This window comes from Lygodium microphyllum, chromosome 5, assembly GCF_053477565.2.
Source record: "Lygodium microphyllum isolate KBCC chromosome 5, Lygodium_microphyllum_v1.1.10, whole genome shotgun sequence".
Taxonomy (NCBI): Eukaryota; Viridiplantae; Streptophyta; class Polypodiopsida; order Schizaeales; family Lygodiaceae; genus Lygodium; species Lygodium microphyllum.
In genome coordinates, this window is record NC_141139.1 from 81,502,701 (window position 1) to 81,522,331 (window position 19,631).

Sequence of the window (19,631 nt, forward strand, 5' to 3'; positions counted from 1 at the left end):
TCCTTTCTTTGATAAGATCCACAAGAATAGATTTGGGATTTGTATTAGCTGAAATGGACTTAGGCTTACTGTCCCCCTGTTTGAAATCAACTTTTGGACTCTTTGCTGTCCTGAAATTACTTTGAGGCCTAGAAGAATTAAATGGAGGATAAGTTGGTACCCGTAAGCTCCCATTGGGCACATGATTACTGCCATAAGTGTTGCCAACTTGTGCCTGCTTTAAAACAGTCATTGGCTGTCCAAAACCAGGCTGAAATGAAGATTCTTTTCTATACTTTCTTCCATAGCGCTCCGTAAGCTCAATAGCCTTAAAAAGTGAAGTAGGATTTTGTGCCATAATATCAGCTAATAAAGATGGCTCCAGACCATACATAAACTTGTGAAGCTTAGCCTCATCACTGATGCTTTCCACATACATGGTCAAGTTGAGGAATTGGTTTGTATACTCTCTTACACTTAGGCCCCTTTGTTCCAAACCATACCATCTCTGTGCTAACTTCTCTTTCTCAAGAGGCGAAACAAAGACTTCAGCCATAAGTGCCTTGAAAGCTTCCCAATTCTCTATAAGTATATTTTCTTTCTTGATATACCTCCACCAAGTATGGGCAAATCCCTCTAGATGCAAGGAAGCAAAGTGAATCTTCATATCATCAGTTTTAGGGTATATATCAAAGTAGGATTCCATCTTAGAGGTCCATTCCTCTAAATCAGATGGTGAAGATGACTGGCCATTAAATTTGGCTAAAACAATTTTGTCCTTAAACTCCCTTTCATGAAACGGTTGCTGTCCCAAAATTGGTTGATCAGGATTACCAAGTACGGAGCCTCCAAATTGAGACAGAACACATCTTTTTGGACACAATAATACAATTACAGACATTCTCTCCCTTCTTGCTCACAGCTTCTATGGCTTCCCCTTCTTTCCTGTCTTTCTCTCTCTAAATCTAGTCTTTCTCTCTCCTCGTCACTCTTCTTCTCTCTCTTCCTACAGTCATTCTCTCTCTTCTGGAGTCTTCTCTCTCCTCTTTCTCTCTCCCTAGTTCTCTCTCTGACACACATAGAGCCTCCTCTTCTCCCGCCGTGCACCCCTCAGTGGCACCCCCGCCGCCGTTGATGACTAGCCGCCACTATGTGCAGTGCCAGCCACCAGGCGTCCTCCCCGCCAGCCACTCCTCGCCACCGGGCATCCTCCTCGTCAGGCCCTCCATGCGCCACCTCCTCTCCTCCTCAGCGCCGCCCTCGCCGCTACTCCCCTCCGCGCCGCCCGACTTTGCCACCCCTTCGGCGCCTCCACCCAGTGGCCTCGCCTGCGCTGCCGCTCTCGCCACCAACTTCCCTCCTCCTCCTCCTCCCTCTCCCCTTCCTTCTCCTCCTCCTCCTCCTCCTCCTCCTCCTCCTCTTCCCTATAACTACAGGTTAGTCAACTAACTCCACCTTAGTTCACTAACCATAATTCACTTACCTAACCTTAATTAACTTAATTAACCCTAGTTAAGTTAGGTTAACCTTACTTAAGTTAGTTTAACCCTACACTAGTTAGGTTAACCCTACCTAGGTTAACTAACCCCCTAGTTACATTAACCCCCCCAAGTTAACTAACCCCCCTAGTTACATTAACCCCCCTAGGTTAATTAACCCCCCCTAGGTTAATTAATCCCCCTACGTTAACTAACCCCCCTAAGTTACACTAACCCCCCCTAGGTTAACTAACCCCCCTAGTTACATTAACCCCCCCAGGTTACACTAACCCCCCTAGTTACATTAACCCCATAGTTACATTAACCCCCCTAGTTACACTAACCCCCCTAGGTTAACTAACCCCCCAAATTACATTAACCCCCCTAGGTTAACTAACCCCTCCCCAGTTAGGTTAACCCTCCTCAGGTTAGTCTAACCCCTCCCTAGTTAGGTTAACCTTACTTAAGTTAAACTAACCCTACCCTAGTTAGCCTAACCCTACTTAGGTTACCTAACCCTACCCTAGTTAATCTAACTTTAGCCTAGTTACACTAAACCACCTTAGGTTAGTCCCCACCTTAACCTAACTAACCCTAGGTTAGTTAGTCTACCCTAGGTTAGTTAGTCTACCCTAGGTTAGTTAGAATCTAACTTAGTCTACCTAACTGACTTTGACTAACCCAGACTAACCTAGTTCCCTTTGACTAACATGATTTGACTTAGTTTGACTTACATGATTTATACAGACTAACAGGACTTAGCCACATGATTTGACCATACTTACCAAACTAACCTGATTTTCCTAATTTAATTGATTTATAAATTCATTTTCACTTAGAAAATTTTCTAAAAATTCCCTTAGCTTTCTGCAAATTTTTGGATATTTGTCAGGTGGAAATTTCCACCCCCAAAATTACATAAAATCAAATATTTGCCAATTTATTCAAAATTACCTTTAAAATGTAAAAAAATGATTTAAAATTAGTAAAAAATAAAAAAAATTATAAAAATTTCCACCCATCCCCTTGACCTTTTTCCATTCATTTTTCACTTTAAAATATTTTTCCTACAAGGCACCCATATTTATAAACAAAAAAAAAAACAAAAAACAAACAAAACAGATTAAACATAAAAATCCCAATATTATTTTCCTACCCTAAATTATGGATATTTCCTACCTGGCTGAACTTTTATTTTTCCTTCATCACATATTCATATTTCATTATTATTTCTTTTGAATTTTTTTTTTAAAAAAACAACCACTTACAATTTATTAAAAAACACATTCAGAAACACACACATAACTCCAACCACCACACATAATACCCCCTAAAATACCAACCAAACAAAATATATAATTCAAAAAATACTAATACGTCATAATAAAATTTAAAAAATAAAATAAAATAATAAAAATCGCCACATCCACTAAGGTGTTGTCATTGTTGTTCAGTTAGTGGTCTTTACTTTTCTTTTACTGGATTCATTGCTTTTGGGGGACTCTTCCATGCACCTTCAGGCCATTGCATACACACCCCTTCCAGGTATTTATTTTATGTGCATTATTTATTTTCATTCTCCCTTAATCGCAAATTAATTGCTAAAATGAACTATTTGTTCACCCACATTTTCCACGCGCATTCACGCTAAACACACCAATTCATAATAAAAATCAACCAGGCGTTCACTTTGCATGCGCTACGTGCGCTTAAGAGGCACTTTAATTTGTAATAAAAATGAACCAGCCCCGTCACAAGAGCACGCACTGGCAAAAAAGCGCTCCACATCACTCTCAATTTTTAATTAAGGAATTTGCATTTAGAGATCCAATCTCGGCATCGTAGTCCGGGTTGCGTTAACGCACCGTTTCACCTTAATAATTTGTAATTAAAACTTTAAGAAGGAACTGCCATTTTTTTATTAAGGTTTATCACCTAATAAAATGTCACCCATTGTTAATAATTTATTAAAATGAATCCTTCATTAAAGTAATTCCCCCTCACTGTACTTCTTTTCCCCTTTTTTTAATAAACTCGCTTTGTGGGATGGGTGCGTAAAAGTCTATTAGTTGACACTGATGGTTCGAGTTATGGTCACGTCTTCATGATCATTTTTATGGTAGTCTGATTTGTCTATGTGTTATGATTACGGGTACGGTGTGTAGTTTTTTTTTTAATTGCCTGATACAGGGATTTGGGTGCTTGCATGTTGCATCGCATTAAGCTTTCGGTCGCATATGTATAGAGGTCATGCCGAAATTTTCCTAGTATGTGTATTGTCTGGGGTGGTCCTTGGGTTAGTTACGTCTATGTTTGTATGAATGTCCTTCTTTTTGGATTGATTCCTTTTTGATAGCCCTTTGGTTGTTTTGCAGGCATTCTTTGTGATTGTCTGTGTTGTGGTGTGTGTGTTTACCATCTGAATGGCGCCTCACGCTTCTCCCCCTATCCAGTATGTCCCCCTGCTCAATAGGGATTACTCTTCCCTACTCACTTTTGAGCCTCTCACGAAGGCGGGACTCGCAACTTTCGTGGCTGTCTCCTTTCCCTTGCTTCTAGAGGATCCATCCATGTGTGATGAGTTCGTGGCCTCATACAGAAAGAAGTCGCGACTGGTCCAGGGTACTTCCATGACTTTGACACCTCGAGGCTTAGGGAAGGCTCTGTCTCTTCCCTACAAAGGTGAACCCTTTGTTACAGCTCGCCAGCTATTATCTAACGATGAGATTTTGAAGCTGTTACAAAAATAGACCAAGAAAATTCTGGATGTCAAGAAGGTGATCAACACTTTAGGAGTCTCCTTTTCCATGATCACTGCTCCTGTGTGGAAGTTGGTCTGTCAATTCCTCCAAGACAGGTTTATGCCTGCAAAAATGCCATCCCATTACTTGTCCAAAGAGCTCTTTACAACTTCAAGGATGGTGTTAAAAGGAGTAGCTATTGATTGGAGCACTTACCTACTCACCAAGATGGATCAACATTTTGTTAAAGTAACCAGGGGCAATGTTACTAATGTCACCTATGGATCCTACTTGTTTGTCTTCTTGACCTACTCAGGTTTACAGAAGAGTGGGCCTCCACCTCCTCCATCTGATCCAGTACCTCCTCCTCCACCTTCAGATGAGTTAGAACCAATTGATATAGAGGATCTGGATTCTCCTCCTCCCCTGGTCATACAGCGCAAACGCTTAAAGCAGGTAGTAGATAAAGCTCCTTCAGTTCTTCCTTCAGTGCCACTTCCTACTAAATCTGGCAGTGATCTCCCTGCTTATCTCACATGTAACAACCTGTTTAGAGCACATCGAGAAGGTTCATTGGACATATCAGCCCCCTCACTGAACAACCTAGTCTCGGGAGATGCCATTCCTTTCCTATGTAAAGACATTCAGAGTTCCATTGAACTGTCAGTGACAGCCTATGTTCAACAATTGTATGCTTCCTTTTATGAAGACCTGATGCAGTCTAAAGACCAGTTGCATAAGGCAACATCTGAGTTAGCCTCTACTAAGGACACACTAGAAGATCTGTTTAAGCAGATGGAGCAACAAACCCACCTGATTGAAACCCAACAAGATGAGATATCTTATTTGAAGATTCAGTTAATAGAGGCTCAATCAGAGGTCACTAGAATCTCAGAGGAGAAGGAGAGGATGTCCAAAGAAGCGCAAGAGTTTCAAACTCTCTTAGATGTCCAACTTTCAGCCTTACAGACTGCTAATGACAGAGTGGAATCACAAGCTTTCCAAATCAAGCAGTTGCAAGACCTCCAAGCCCTAATGTTCCTTTGATCCCTTCTCTCTCACAACAGGACTTGGCGGTTCTTCAGAGACAGGCTACCTTGTGTCCTTTATTCCAAGATAAAGTGGAATGATTGCAGTCCAGGATGGATCTGCTATGGTCTACCTTTGAGTATTTCCAAGAATATGTTTCTCCAGACCATTCTTTCTTTATCCACTATCAATTACAGAAGTTAGCCTTTTACATGAAGCTTTCAATGATGGATCTTGCTCTTCTAGAGGATGGTTGGAGTTGGGCTTGGTCTCCTGAGTTGCTGACAGAAGTGGTCTGCATGGTGTTTGAAGATTCTGTCACGACAGATACCATATTGATGTCATATATGTATCTCGGAGGAGACTCGTTGATTCCAAATGAAGTGGATATGGCCTGGTATGTGGGAGATGTGGTTTTACAAGCTGTTTTGTATGTCAACTATTTGGAGTTGCAAATAGATGACATGTTCCAGAGTTACTTCTCAAAAGTGGCTACTTGCCCTGATAATTCCTGGCACTCCATGATTGATTCTGTGGTCTTGAATCAATGACAGAACACAGCTTCTACCTATGTACAGAGCACTAACCAACTGAGGGTGGATCTCTTAGCTCACCTTTCCAAAAATAATCCATTTGATTCCACCTATTTTGATGCCTAGCAGAGAAGATCTATCTTAGGTCCCTCTGTTCCTAGCCTACTGTATTACCAATAAATGGCTCACCGTTATGATATATATCTTTCCCTCTATCAAACCAATTCCACAGCAATCTTACCCCTTCTTTTCCAACCTCAATATTTTTCTCAAATTTCTATATTTACATATTGCTCTTTTATCAAAGATAGAGCATTTTCCCCTTCTCCCCCATGTCCTTCTCCATCCATTCATATACCTTCTACCTTTCCTATTTATCAATTAACACCCTTCCTAAGTGATTCCCTAAAATTTTCAGCCACTCCTTCTTTAACCTATTCCTTCTTTTATGATTTTGCCTACCCATATCTTCATCCACTTTTCCTTATTCCACTTCCATCTCCTGCCACTTCTATCTCTCAACCCCCTTAGTTGGTTAGTGAATATGAAGGGTTTGATCAGCAGATTCCCAGAAGAAGAGGATGAAGCTCGAGTGATTCTCTTACAGGATCTCAGATAAACTGGCCAATTATTCCAGGAGATTGGACAACTGCCAGTCAAGCATACCAGAACTATATTCATTTTGCTCACCAATATTCACAGTCTCTGGATCCTTCGGTGAGATTGACAGCTCATTTTGCTTGCTATCTAGCATACATGCATAGGCATTCCCATAATGATCAAAAGGCCATTCCAAAACTTTGTATCAATGTCAATGTGAACATTGACTCCCACTAGTTTGATGTCCTATATTTTCATGCCCTATGTCTCCCTAGTAGATACCTTGTCTTGCTAGAAAGGATGTGCTGCTTGCAGTTCTTTCAAAATCCTCCCAATACATTTGTAGATGAATCCTTCTCCATGGATCGCTTCCGAAACCACCAAGCCTTTAAAAGGGATCATCTTCATTGACGCCTTTACAGTGTATCTTGGAATATTTTTAATGATATATCTCTATTTGGAGGTGTCATTCAGATGGTTGTGTTTGTGTTTGTGTATGTGTTATCTTAATTGTATGTGATGAGTTCATGTTGATTGCGAATACTTGTTCGAGAGCTCTTTTCAAAAGATTGCTGGTGGATGAAAAGCCTATGGTGGAAAGCTGAAGAGAACCTCTTATATCCTTTAAAAATTTGTTATGGCTTTTAAATGATTAATTAGATGAGTTAACGAATAATGAAAGTTTTCCTTTAGTAGTTTTTTCTATCAGATACAGGTGATAAGTTGGGGTCGTGTTTTGGCAAGATTATTGAAGACCTGACAGAAGACAAAATTTCTCTTTAGTGAACTTATATTCTTCTTTTCCTTAGGTCGCAAGAACGCTTCCTTTTTAAGTGTGGGGATATGTTGAGAGTGGAAAAAGACTGAATTTTTGACTGATTTTTGTTGTTTTTGAGGACTGAATGATTGATTTTTTATGGGTTTAAAGTGATGTATGATTATAAGGGAAGTATTTGAGAGTGTTTTGGATGATATTGATTATGTTTAGAATTTCATGATGATTCTCAGTGGAGATATGAGGTTCTGTGATGTTCTGATACCAGGGAGTAATTGTTTCAACTAGAAACAAGGAAGCATCAGGAAGGTTTGGATCATCCTATTCCCCTTCTGTAGTTTAAGGGATCCATGATAGATGATCAGCTAGGACATGGAAACGACCAAGCTTAGTGACCACTTCAAAATTGAACTCCTGGAATAGGAGCAACCATATCATCAGTCGTCCTTTAACATCTACTTTGTTCATTAGGAAGGACAGGGCTTTATGATCCACGTAGAACTTGAAATGTGTTGATAGTAGATAGTGTCAAAACTTCTCCAGTGTAAACACCATTGCCAAGCACTCAAGCTCTGTCATTGTGTAGTTCCATTCCCTATCGGTGACCTTCTGGCTTGCATAATATATTGGTTGATCTAATTTAGAGGGGCCCTTTTGACATAGGAGAGCACCTAGCCCTTCAACTGATGCATCTATGTGCACATGAAACTCCTTCGTCCAATCAGGAGGCTGTAAGATAGGTGCTTGGATAAGGTACTGTTTTAGGATATTAAAGGCTTCTTCATAATCATCAGTCCAAAGAAAATCTACATCTTTCCTTAGGAGCTTGTGCAGAGGGGCTGCCTTGGTTGCAAAATGTGCAATAAATCTTCTATAGTAGCCCACATGGCCAAGAAATCCTCTCAATTGCTTGAGGTTTGTTGGTGCTGCCAAGGCGGCAATCTTCTCAATCTTCTCTGGGTCTGTTTTGCAATCCCTTGTGCAGAGACAATATGGCCCAAACGAACTCCCGATGAGATGCCTAAGACACATTTTTTGGGGTTGAGAGAAATCCCATACTCTCGGCATCTGTCAAAACATTGCTCTAGGTGTCCCCAGTTCTCACGGATCAAACTATAAACACAAAAATCATCAAGATACACCTCAATGAAGTCATGAAGATGATTCTGGAAGGCAGCCATCATTACTCTTTGGAAGGTGGTAGGGGCACTACAGAGCCCAAATGGCATCACTCTATAGGCATAGGTCCCCCATTTTGTGGTGAAGGTTGTTTGGGATTGGTCCTCTTCTGCAATTTGGACTTGGTTATATCCGCTGAATCCATCCAAGAGGGAATAGAGCTCATGGCCTGCCACGGTGCCCAATAGTTGGTCTATAAAAGGGATAGGGAAATGATCCTTCTTTGTCTTTGAATTGAGCTATTGAAAATCCACACATATTCAAAGTTTTCCGTTCTTCTTGGGTACTACCACAATGGCCAAAACCCATTCAATGTTAGCCATGGGATAAATGAGCTCGGCTTCAAGAAGTTTCAATAATTCAGTCTTCACCAGAGCAGATTAATTAGGATTCATACGCCTTTGTCTTTGCCTTACAGGTTTGGCATCGGGCTCTAGGTCAATGTGATGTTGGCATACTGTGGGATCAATCCCCTTTAGGTATTTGTACGACCAATGTTGAGAGTGGAAAAAGACTGAATTTTGACTGAATTTTATTATTTTTGAGGACTGAATGATTGATTTTTGATGGGTTTAAAGTGAGGTATGATTGTAAGGGAAGTATTTGAGAGTGTTTTGGATTATATTGATTATGTTTAGAAGTTCATGATGATTCTCAGTGGAGATATGAGGTTCTGTGATGTTCTGATAGGTTCTGATTGGTTCTGTATAGCTTCTGTTTTATTCTGATTGTCTTTTGTATGAAGCATGGATTGATGATGGATGAAGATTGAGATCTTTTGAAAGCTTATTTAATAGTTTTTGAGAGTTTGGAATGGTTTGAGTATGAGTTATGAGGTTTTTATGACCTTCTCTAACCTTCTGTAGACCCTCTGTCTCTGTACTGTAACTATACTGTAGCTGTTCTGGTGCTATACTGTGACTATTCTGTAGACCTTCTGTAAGTGTTCTGTAGAAATTATGTGTGACTTTGGGACATTTTTCTAACCTTTGGAAAGGATGAATCTAAGTTCAAAAGAGCTAAAACAAGTGGAAGAAATAGCTGCTGAAGACTGAAGAGAAGACTAAGTGACAGTGACAGCAGTGAGCTGTGAAAAGACACTGTAGTGGCTCTGGTGACTCTTCATATCAGACATACCTCTTGGGAGGTGCATCCATGACCTAAGAAGGATTATTGAGGGCTATTATGAGAGCATTGTAGTGAGGATATGATGTACTATTGAGAGAGAGAGAGAGAGAGAGAGAGAGAGAGAGAGAGAGAGAGAGAGAGAGAGATAGTCAAATCTATCAAAACAGTGTAACTGTATATGAGAGATTGAGAGACAGAACTATAAAGACATTGAAGATGAATAATATGTGATTGTTCCATTCAAAGATGGTGTGTTCTTTTGTGTTCTTTGTTCTATTGATGGATTCTATGAAGATGTTGAAGATTATGGTTGATTCTATCAAATCTGTGGGAGATATCTACTATGATGTTGCAAGAAGAATTGCTCTTTTCTTTATTTTGATGATCAAAAGAATGAAATAAAAGCTTATTGATGTTACAAGATATATTTTCTTTCAAGAGAATTCCCTTTTCCTTGGTGTTCCTCTTGGGACGCCAACCAAGCAAACACATCTAAGTTCTCTTTGAGTAGGTCTCGCAGGACCACTAATTCTTCTTCTAGAAGATTGAGACCCACTTTTAGGTGATGCTCAGTACCGTCAATATCCAAGAATGTCACTTGTCTTTCACCTTCCACTTTGCAGGTGAATGTCCCATAGATTACTTCTAGATAGAGGTCTGACTCTTTCAAGGGAGTAGTGTCCTTGTCTGATATTCCATTAGAACGAGTGTCCTCCTTCTGAACAGATGACTCATTTGTCTGTTGAGATTGCTAGAAGGGTATCAGAGCTTTGTTTGCATCTCTGTGAGTGGTGATTTCTTCTGGACTTAGGGATTCATCTTCAAAAGATGCATCCAGGAATGTCACATAGCATGGACCTTCTAGAAGGCAAGTCTTTGATAGCTCTGGCTTCTGTTGTGGCAGGGGGCAATATCATTATCTTTTTTCTAGACGGTCATGAAAACAGGAGCCACTGGTGAACTTAATTTTTATGCCTTTAATCCATTGCTTATGTATATTCTACATACTTTATGGTCCATTGGTCAACCCAAATGGAACCATGGTCATTCCATCCAACACCTTGAGATCTTCGACCTTTGAGGTTTTCATACGGACATCAACAAGATCATCCACTATCATAGGATCTTCTTCAATTATACTTTCATAACCTGCTTCGTTTTCTTCCTTAATATTTTCATCCTCTTCCTGTGGAGGCTCTGTCTCTGCTTCTGTAGAGGCTTCGTAAGAGAAGAATAGATCTTCTACCTCTGTGTCTGCTTCTACTTCTGCTTTTGTTTCTGTCTCTGGCTCTATCTCTGTTACTGTCTCTATTATTGTCTCTATGTGACTGTCTCTGTGACTGTCATGTAGTAGGGAGAACAGTACATCCATACTTCTATTTCACTGTCAGAGGTGATTTCAGAAGTCAATTCTAGTTGAGGTAGGAGGTATTCTCCCATGGACAAGGACTTTGCTTCCCTTGGTAGTTGGCTTACAGTGCTGACTATTAGGGACTGTGCCTCTATTTTCTTGGGAAAGATCTGTTTAACAACCTCTTCGTCTCCTGATGTACCATCTGTTACCTCGTTGGAGAAGTCAGTTATGAATTCGATGGATGTAGGTCCATTTCCTTTTTGCAATCCATACAGTTTCAACACCACTTTGTTGAATCCTCTGCCTAGGGTTAGGGTTCCTTTGAACCACTCTATCCTGGCTCTCGCTTCAAAAAGACAATGTCTTCCCAAAAGTAGAGGGTATGAGGTCCCATAAGAATTTGGTTTGACCACCAAATATGTCAGCCAATAGTCTCTTCCTGCAAGGGTTGTTTTTACGTTTGGGAGGATGCCCAATGGTTTAATTTTGCTTTGGTCTGCCAATCTGATAAGCCACTATGTAGGTTGAATTCCTTGCAACCCTAAGTTCTTCATTGTCATATCCATCATTATGTTTATTGATGAGCCTCCATCAATCAATGCATCTGAAATAAAGCATCCTTCTATCCATACACTAATCTCTGGGGTTTCGAGATCTAGGAAGGCATTAGCCACATCTACTTCCTTTACAGGCTCTGGGGCCTTATTGGTCTTGGTCGGTGTTAAAGGAGCAATCCTTAGTCCACGTCTTCTTGTCAAGATGATTTTGAATTTCTTTTGGCAGCTCGGAGACAGCATCAATAACTTTCGGAATGTTAAGTTGGGTTTAAAAGTGTCTTTGATAAGATCCACAGGCTTCTCTAGTCTGCTGTGGAATGGGGCTACACCCATTTTCATATTTTATTTTTCTTCTAGTAATGGCAGCATTGGCACTTCTTCTGTTTCTAGAGGTGCTTCTATATCGTCTATCTCCTGGACCTCTGGTCTTGTTACTTGGACTATCTCTGTGACCCTCTGTAGCACTACAATGCTTTGTACTGCACTGTTCTGTCCTGTACCACTCTGTCCCTCTGTTGGCAGGTTGAACTTCACAGTCTTAGTAGGAGAATTATTTTCATTCTAAAAAATTGGTTCCTTCTTCTTGGCACGTGTGACAGCAGCAACTTTCAACTCTACCAAATTAGAGACAGGCTCTTGTACCTTCTGTTGGCTATGAGTGCCATTGACCTTTACAGGGGTTGGACTTGGACAGTCCTTTGCAGTATAGCCTTCTCCTTTGCATCGGTTGCATAAGGGCTTATAATCCACAGACCGTCTAGGGTTTGGACAATTAGGGGAGATATGACCCTTTTCTTCACACCTGTAACATTCCACTTCTGATCTTTGACTGCCGCCAAATTGTCCTCCTCTATAACATTCCACTTCTTATCTCTGACTGCCGCCAGACTGTCGTCCTCTATAACATTCCACTTCTGATCTCTGACTGCCGCCAGACTTTCGTCCTCTGTAACTTTGAGAGGGAAACCTCTTTGGACCAAAATTAGGACCAAACTCCCTAGGCTTTGGTCCAATATCTTGTGTTGTCATTTTGGATTCTAGCAAGTTGAATCTTGCATTTTCATCCTTCTGTCTTCGTTCGTGCATCTCTTTCAGAGAGCAAATATTCTCTGTATGGTTCTTTCGCAAACAATAGGAGCATAAGGCTCCAAGAATGGTTGGTTTTCGGGTACATTCAGTGGCTAAAATGTCCTGCTTGATGACACTTTCCGCACCATGTATTATAGTGCATCACATCTCTCCCAGCTCTCGTAGGAGTGGATATATTGGCGGTATTCATCTTCAGCGTTCGTAGCTGCTCTGTAATCACATCCATAAGCTCTTTCTTGATACTTGCAACTAAGTTGGATAAGTAGTCCTTCAGATATTCACCTCCTGAAGTACTTATAGTAGGGTTTTGTGAAGCTTCTATAATTACTGCATACACTGATTAGGTTGATCCAAAAGGCCCTATGTTCTGGTTTTGATTCAAAACTCTTGCTGAGACTTGGGATTGTTGATTCCAATGGGTAGGGATCTACTATTGTTGAGTCACCATTGGAGGAACTATTTGAGGCCACTGTTGTTGTGGTTGAACCATCATTTGAGGCACTGTCGTCTATGGTGACCACAGTGGATTAGGTACATTATATTGCGGCACTGTTTGCATCTCGGAATAGGGGTAGCAAACTGTCCCTGGAACTGCATTTGGTGGGTATACCATTCCTAGCATGGGAGGAGGTAAGACTCCTCTTCCTGGAGTCATTGACAGCCTTGCTTCAACTTCATCATACAATCTTGCACCTTCCACTGCAGCTTGCAGATTGACTGGTCTTCTCAATTCCATGAACTTGCAAACTTCTAGTTATAGGCCTCTGAGAAACACTCCTTTCTGAATACCTTCGTCCAAATGATGCTTAGTCCATCTCTTCAGGATGGATTCCATTCGCAAGACATAAGCTTCTACTCTTTCTCTAGAGGACCGACTTAGGTTCATGAACTCCTCTCACATCCGCTCTTCAAAATCTTCACGCCTGAATTTAGTGAGGAAGGCCAACTTCGTCCCATGTGCCAAAAGTTCTTGCTGCTTGTCTCTCATACCACTAAAATGACACCCCTTTGAAAGTGGTGGGGAAGATTGCTAACCAATGCTCAGGGGTTCTAGCATTGTTAGCCACACATGCTACCATAAACTCTACTACATGAAGATCAGGGTCTTCATTGTACTCTCCCTTAAAATTTGGCAATGGGACTACATTTGCTGACCTGTCATCAATATTTCCAGGACGAATCTGACTAGGAAGCAAACCTAGAGTTGCCATGGGGACTTCTATAAAGAGTGCTTTTAGGGTATCTAAGGAGGCTTCTATTGCAAGCTCATTCTCAGTTTTGATTTTTGCATTCTCCCTTCTCACATACCTCAGGACTCATTCTAACACTTGCCTCTTGATTGCATCATTTATCAGGGGGTTGGCTCCAACCATTTGTTCAATACACAATAGAATAGAATCAGAGAGGGCTTTAGTCTCTCCGAGGGATTTTCTGGCCAACATCTCTTCTACTTCCTTCTTTTCAACATCTCCAAATTTGGCTTTCAAGCCACTACAGAGGGGGAGATATTCCGTTTTGAAAGTATCAAAACTCATTCTTCTTAGGATCATTGTTGTGCCATCATAATAATGTCAACTTCTAAGGGTTTCAACAGTGTATGTTGTGAAAAACACTCTGTCTACCAACTTCCAATGGGTTGCTAATTGGACAAACAGAAATTGCCAAAACACCAAGCATCCCACGTATCTTGTTGTTGAGCATCCACGAACAAATTCCAACTCTTTTCCTTCTTGTTTTCATGAACCTCCACTGACCACGACTCCTGAAGCTTCTTCACGATCTCCCACTTGATGACGTCTGGAAACTTCTCAATGAATACTAAATCTTCCATGGATGGTCATTCTCTCTGTTTTCGCTCTTTAGTTTGTTCCCAAACAAATTTCCACCAAGATGCAAGTTTTTGCTGCTTCAACAGGAAGAGGAAACAATCCACCGCATAGAGCTTGCATCATGATGGTAATATGTTTCCGCCAATGTGGGATGAACTTCTTGTAGAAAGTGGCTTTGGCAATGATAATCTCCAACTCTTCAGTGGAAGAAGGAACTTTGCAAACATCCATTGAATTCTTCTTTTCTTGGCAATGCCATTTCCTTCATTTTCAGCCTCTTCTTATGCTTGTTGATGGCAAGTTTAAAAAACATAGAGCCCCAAGAGGAACACCAAGGAAAAGGGGATTCTAGTGCAAGAAAATCTATCTTGTAACATCAACAAGCTTTTATTTCATTCTTTTGATGACCAAAACAAAGAAAACAGCAAATCTTCACGTAGCATCATAGTAGATATCTTCCACGGATTTGATAGAATCAACCATAATCCTCAACTTCTTCACAAAATCCATCAATAGAACAATGAACATAAAATAATACACCATTTTTGAATGGAAATAAATCACATAGTATTCATCTTCAATGTCTTCATAGTTTTCTCTCTCAATCTCTCATATACAAATACACTGTTTTGATAGAAATTGACTATCTCCAATTCTCTCTTTCTCTCTTTCTCTATCAATAGTACATCATCTCCTCAATACAATGCTCTAACTCTCAATAATCCTTCTTAGCTCGTGGATGCACCTCCCAAGAGGTATGTCTGATGCGAAGAGGCACCAGAGCCACTACAGTGTCTCTTCATAGCTCACTACTATCACTGTCACTTCAGTCTTCTCTTCAGTCTTCAGCAGCTGCTTCTTCCATTTGTATTAGCTCTTTTGAACTTAGATTCATCTTTTCCAAAATTTAGAAACATTTTCCAAAGTCACACATTCATTCTACAGAATACTTACAGAACATCTACAGAATAGAACAGGAACAAAGCAGATATAGAACACAGACAGAGGCTCTACAGAAGGTTTACAAAGGGTTACATAAGGTCATCAGAGAACATCAAGTCCTCATAACTCATACTAAAACTGATCCAAACTATCAAAAACTATTCAATAAGCTTTTAAAATATTTCAACCTTCATCAATGATCAATCCATGCTTCATATAGAAGAAAATCAGAACAAAGCAGAAGCTATACAGAAGGTATCAAAATCAATCAGAACTTATCAAAACATCACAGAGCTTCATATTTCTACTAAAAATCATCATGAACTTCCAAAACATAATCAATATCATCCAAAACACTCTCAAACACTTCCATTAACAACCACTCATCACTCTAAATCCATAAAAAATCAACCATTCAGACCTCAAAAACAACAAAAATCAGTCAAAAATTCAGTATTTTTCCACTTTGAACAGAGGCTATCGCAGAAAAGGCTAAGTGTGGATACCACAAACATGATGGACATCCAGAGGCTATAGCAAGGGCCTCACAAAGTGTACAGAGGTTGTAGTACAAGGATAACTAAGGAGTTTACAAGTTTATGTCTGAGGCATTAGGGCTAGAAAATACACAACGAAAAAAGTCTATCTGAATAGAAGGACTGATGAGGTTTGTCCTTCTCCTGGTGGTATTCTTTTTCTTCTTCTTCTTCCTTTGCTCCATTTTCTTCTTCTTCTTTGATTGCAACTAGATAGGCCTTTTGGAACCTCTTTCTGACATGGCAAAACTTCTCGGTGTGTCCTGTCCTTTTGCAGAAGTGACAAAAGAGCTGATCCTTCTTGTATTTGTACGTGTTGCAAACATATAATGCATGTTCATCTCTAGAGGTGCTAGGTTCATCCTTAGTTTTTAGCTTCTTTTTCTCCTCTAACAGTGATACCTGGATATCAACAAGTTCAGGGTTTGACATATTAATTAGAGTTGCCTATGCATTATTATATTCACGAGGTAAACTCTTAAGTAGAACACCGATGCAAACATCTTCTTCCATTTTAATGTTGATTCCTGCAAGTTGGTTTAGAAGTCCTTCCATGTAATTTCGATGCGTGGCAAGTGACGCGTTGGACTTCATTTCAAGCCTGAAAAACTCTATCAAGAGACCATACTTTGATGATTTAGACTGTGCACCAAACAAAGTGTCAAGTCTCTTCCATATATCCTGTGAAGTCTCACAGTTATCCACATGGTGGATATAGCTGTTGTCTAGCTCGAGTTTGATATAGGCCTATGCTTTGTCATCAGCTTTCTGCTAGGTAGCTGCTAGGACAGCATCCCGCGGCTTCTTCTCTTGTCCATTAGTAATGGCCCAGAGACCCTTCTTCATCAAGATGAGTTTGATGCAGACCTGCCATGTGTGAAATCTGACTCCTTTGAAGCGAGCAGTTGGAGAGCCTTTTCCCATGTTAGAAGGCTAGAGCAATAGTAGATCAGCACTAGATTTCAACAGCAGTGTAGTTGAGTATAAGTGCCAAGAAGAACTAGGTGAGTGTCAATGGACACTATGTCCTTGAATCTTCAACCTTTTAGAAAATCCTTCAAGATCTTTCAAACCTTAGTCTTCATAATTTTCATCGAGAATTAATCTTGAAACTCTGAAATTTTTCAGTAGTAGAGCTGATTTTTAATGTGTCAAAAGACACAAAGCAATGGCAATGTAGTATCAAAAGATACTAGTTTGAACTTTGATGTTTGTTGCTTGAGTTTGACTTGATGATCTTCAAAAAATCTTCATAGCTTAACCCCCTTGCTGATTTGATGGTTGAATACTTGCTGAAAACTTCAAATTAGAGTGGCCTTGGCTTGGTTTAAGTGGCATGAGAGAGAAAATGAAGGAAAAATGAGCTTGAAGGTAAGTGGTTATGGCTGTCATGGAAGCTTCATTGAAGGTAGAAATGCAAATGAAGTTGGAGATGGGGTGCAATACTCAAACTGAGCTGAGCAGAGATGGAAAGGAGTGAAAGGAGAGTTGAGCCATGCTCAGCTGAGCTCTGATACTATGTGAAAAGCACAGATCTAGGGCATGGCATATGCGAAAGCTATGGAGGTTGAAAGAGGAAAAAGAAACTCATGAAGACATTGACCCTGACTAGGACAAATTGTTACACAAGTGAATTAGGTTCCAAGATCAAGACTTGGACTCATAAACACAATCTTGTGTATTGACAGTGACATGACACTTTACTGGAAAGAAAAGAGTACTATCATTGCATTAGAAAAAGAGTGCCAGTACAATGCTTTATAAGAATTGAGTGGTGGTACTTTCTCCTACTGTGCATATGGGATTTTGGTCCTGAGCCCTCATTGCTTCTCACAAAGGGACTGAAGTAGGTGCGATTGCAAATATCTCAACACCCCTCCTCAATCACAACGAGAAGTACAAAACGTATAGAGGCCTTAGTGAAAGCAACACCTACAAAGTGTGGGCACACCATAAACATGGCAAAACACCAGAGGCTATCGGCAGAGAAGGCTAAGTGTGGGTACCACAAACATGATGGACATCCAGAGGAGGCTCTAGCAGGCCTCACAAAGTGTACAAAGGCTGTAGTACAAGGATAACTGAGGAGTTTACAAGTTTATGTCTGAGGCATTAGGGCTAGGAGATACACAACTAAAAAAGTCTATCTGAATAGAAGGACTGATGAGGTTTGTCCTTCTCCTAGTGGTATTCATCTTCTTCTTCTTCTTCCTTTGCTCCATTTTCTTCTTCTTCTTTGACTGCAACTAGATAGGCCTTTTGGGACCTCTTTTTGGCATGGCAAAACTTCTCGGTGTGTCCGGTCCTTTTACAGAAGTCACAAAAGAGCTGATCCTTCTTACATTTGTACCTGTTGCAAACATATAATGCATGTTCATCTCTAGAGGTGCTAGGTTCGTCCTTAGTTTTTAGCTTCTTTTCCTCCTCTAATAGTGATGCTTGGATATCAACAAGTTCAGGGTTTGGCATATTAATTAGAGTTGATACATTATTATATTCAGGAGACAAACTCCAAGTAGAACACCGATGCAAAAATCTTCTTCCATTTTAATGTTGATTCCTGCAAGTTGGTTTAGAAGTCCTTCCATGTAATTTAGATGTGTGGCAAGTGATGTGTTGGACTTCATTTTAAGCCTAAAAAACTCTATTAGGAGACCATACTTTGATGATTCAGACTGTGCACCGAACAAAGTGTCAAGTCTCTTCCATGTATCCTATGAAGTCTCACAGTTATCCACATGGTGGATATAGCTATCATCTAGCTCTAGTTTGATAATGGCCTATGCTTTGTCATAAAATTTCTGGCAGATAGCTGCTAGGCAGCATCTCAGGGCTTCCTCTCTTGTCCATTGGTAATGGCCCAAAGACCCTTCTTCATCAACATGAGTTTGATGAACATTTTCCGGGTGTGAAACCCGACTCCTTTGAAGCGAACAGTTGGAGAGCCTTTTCCCACGTTAGAAGGCTGGAGCAACAGTAGATCAACACTAGATTTCAGCAGTAGAGTAGTTGAGTATAAGTGCCAAGAAGCACTAGGTGAGTGTCAATGGACACTATGTCCTTGAATCTTCAACCTTTCAGAAAATCCTTCAAGATCTTTCAAACCTTAGTCTTCATAATTTTCATCGACAATCAATCTTGAAACTCTGAAAATTTTCATTAGTAGAGTTGATTTTCACTATGTCAAAAGACACAAAGCAATGGCAGTGTAGTATCAAAAGATACTAGTTTGAACTTTGATGTTTATTGCTTGAGTTTGACTTGATGATCTTCAAAAACTCTTCATAGCTTCCCCTCCTTGCTAATTTGATGGTTGAATACTTGTTGAAAACTTCAGATTAGAGTGGCCTTGGCTTGGTTTAAGTGGCATGAGAGAGAAAATGAAGGAAAAATGAGCTTGAAGGTAAGTGGTTATGGCTGTCATGGAAGCTTCATTGAAGGTAGGAATGCAAATGAAGTTGGAGATAGAGTCCAATACTCAAACTGAGATTAGTAGAGATGGAAAGGAGTTGAAAGGAGTGAAAGGAGAGTTGGGCCATGCTCAGCTAAGCCTTGATACTATGTGAAAAGCACAGATCTAGGGCATGGCAGATGCGAAAGCCATGGAGGTTGAAAGAGGAAAAAGGAACTCATGAAGACATTGACCCTGACTAGGACAAATTGTTACACAAGTGAATTAGATTCTAAGATCGAGACTTGGACTCATAAACACAATCTTGTGTATTGACAGTGACATGACACTTTACTGGAAAGAAAAGAGTACTATCATTGCATTAGAAAAAGAGTGTTAGTACAATGCTTTATAAGAATTGAGTGGTGGTACTTTCTCCTACTGTGCGTATGGGATTCTGGTCATGAGCGCTCATTGCTTCTCACAAAGGG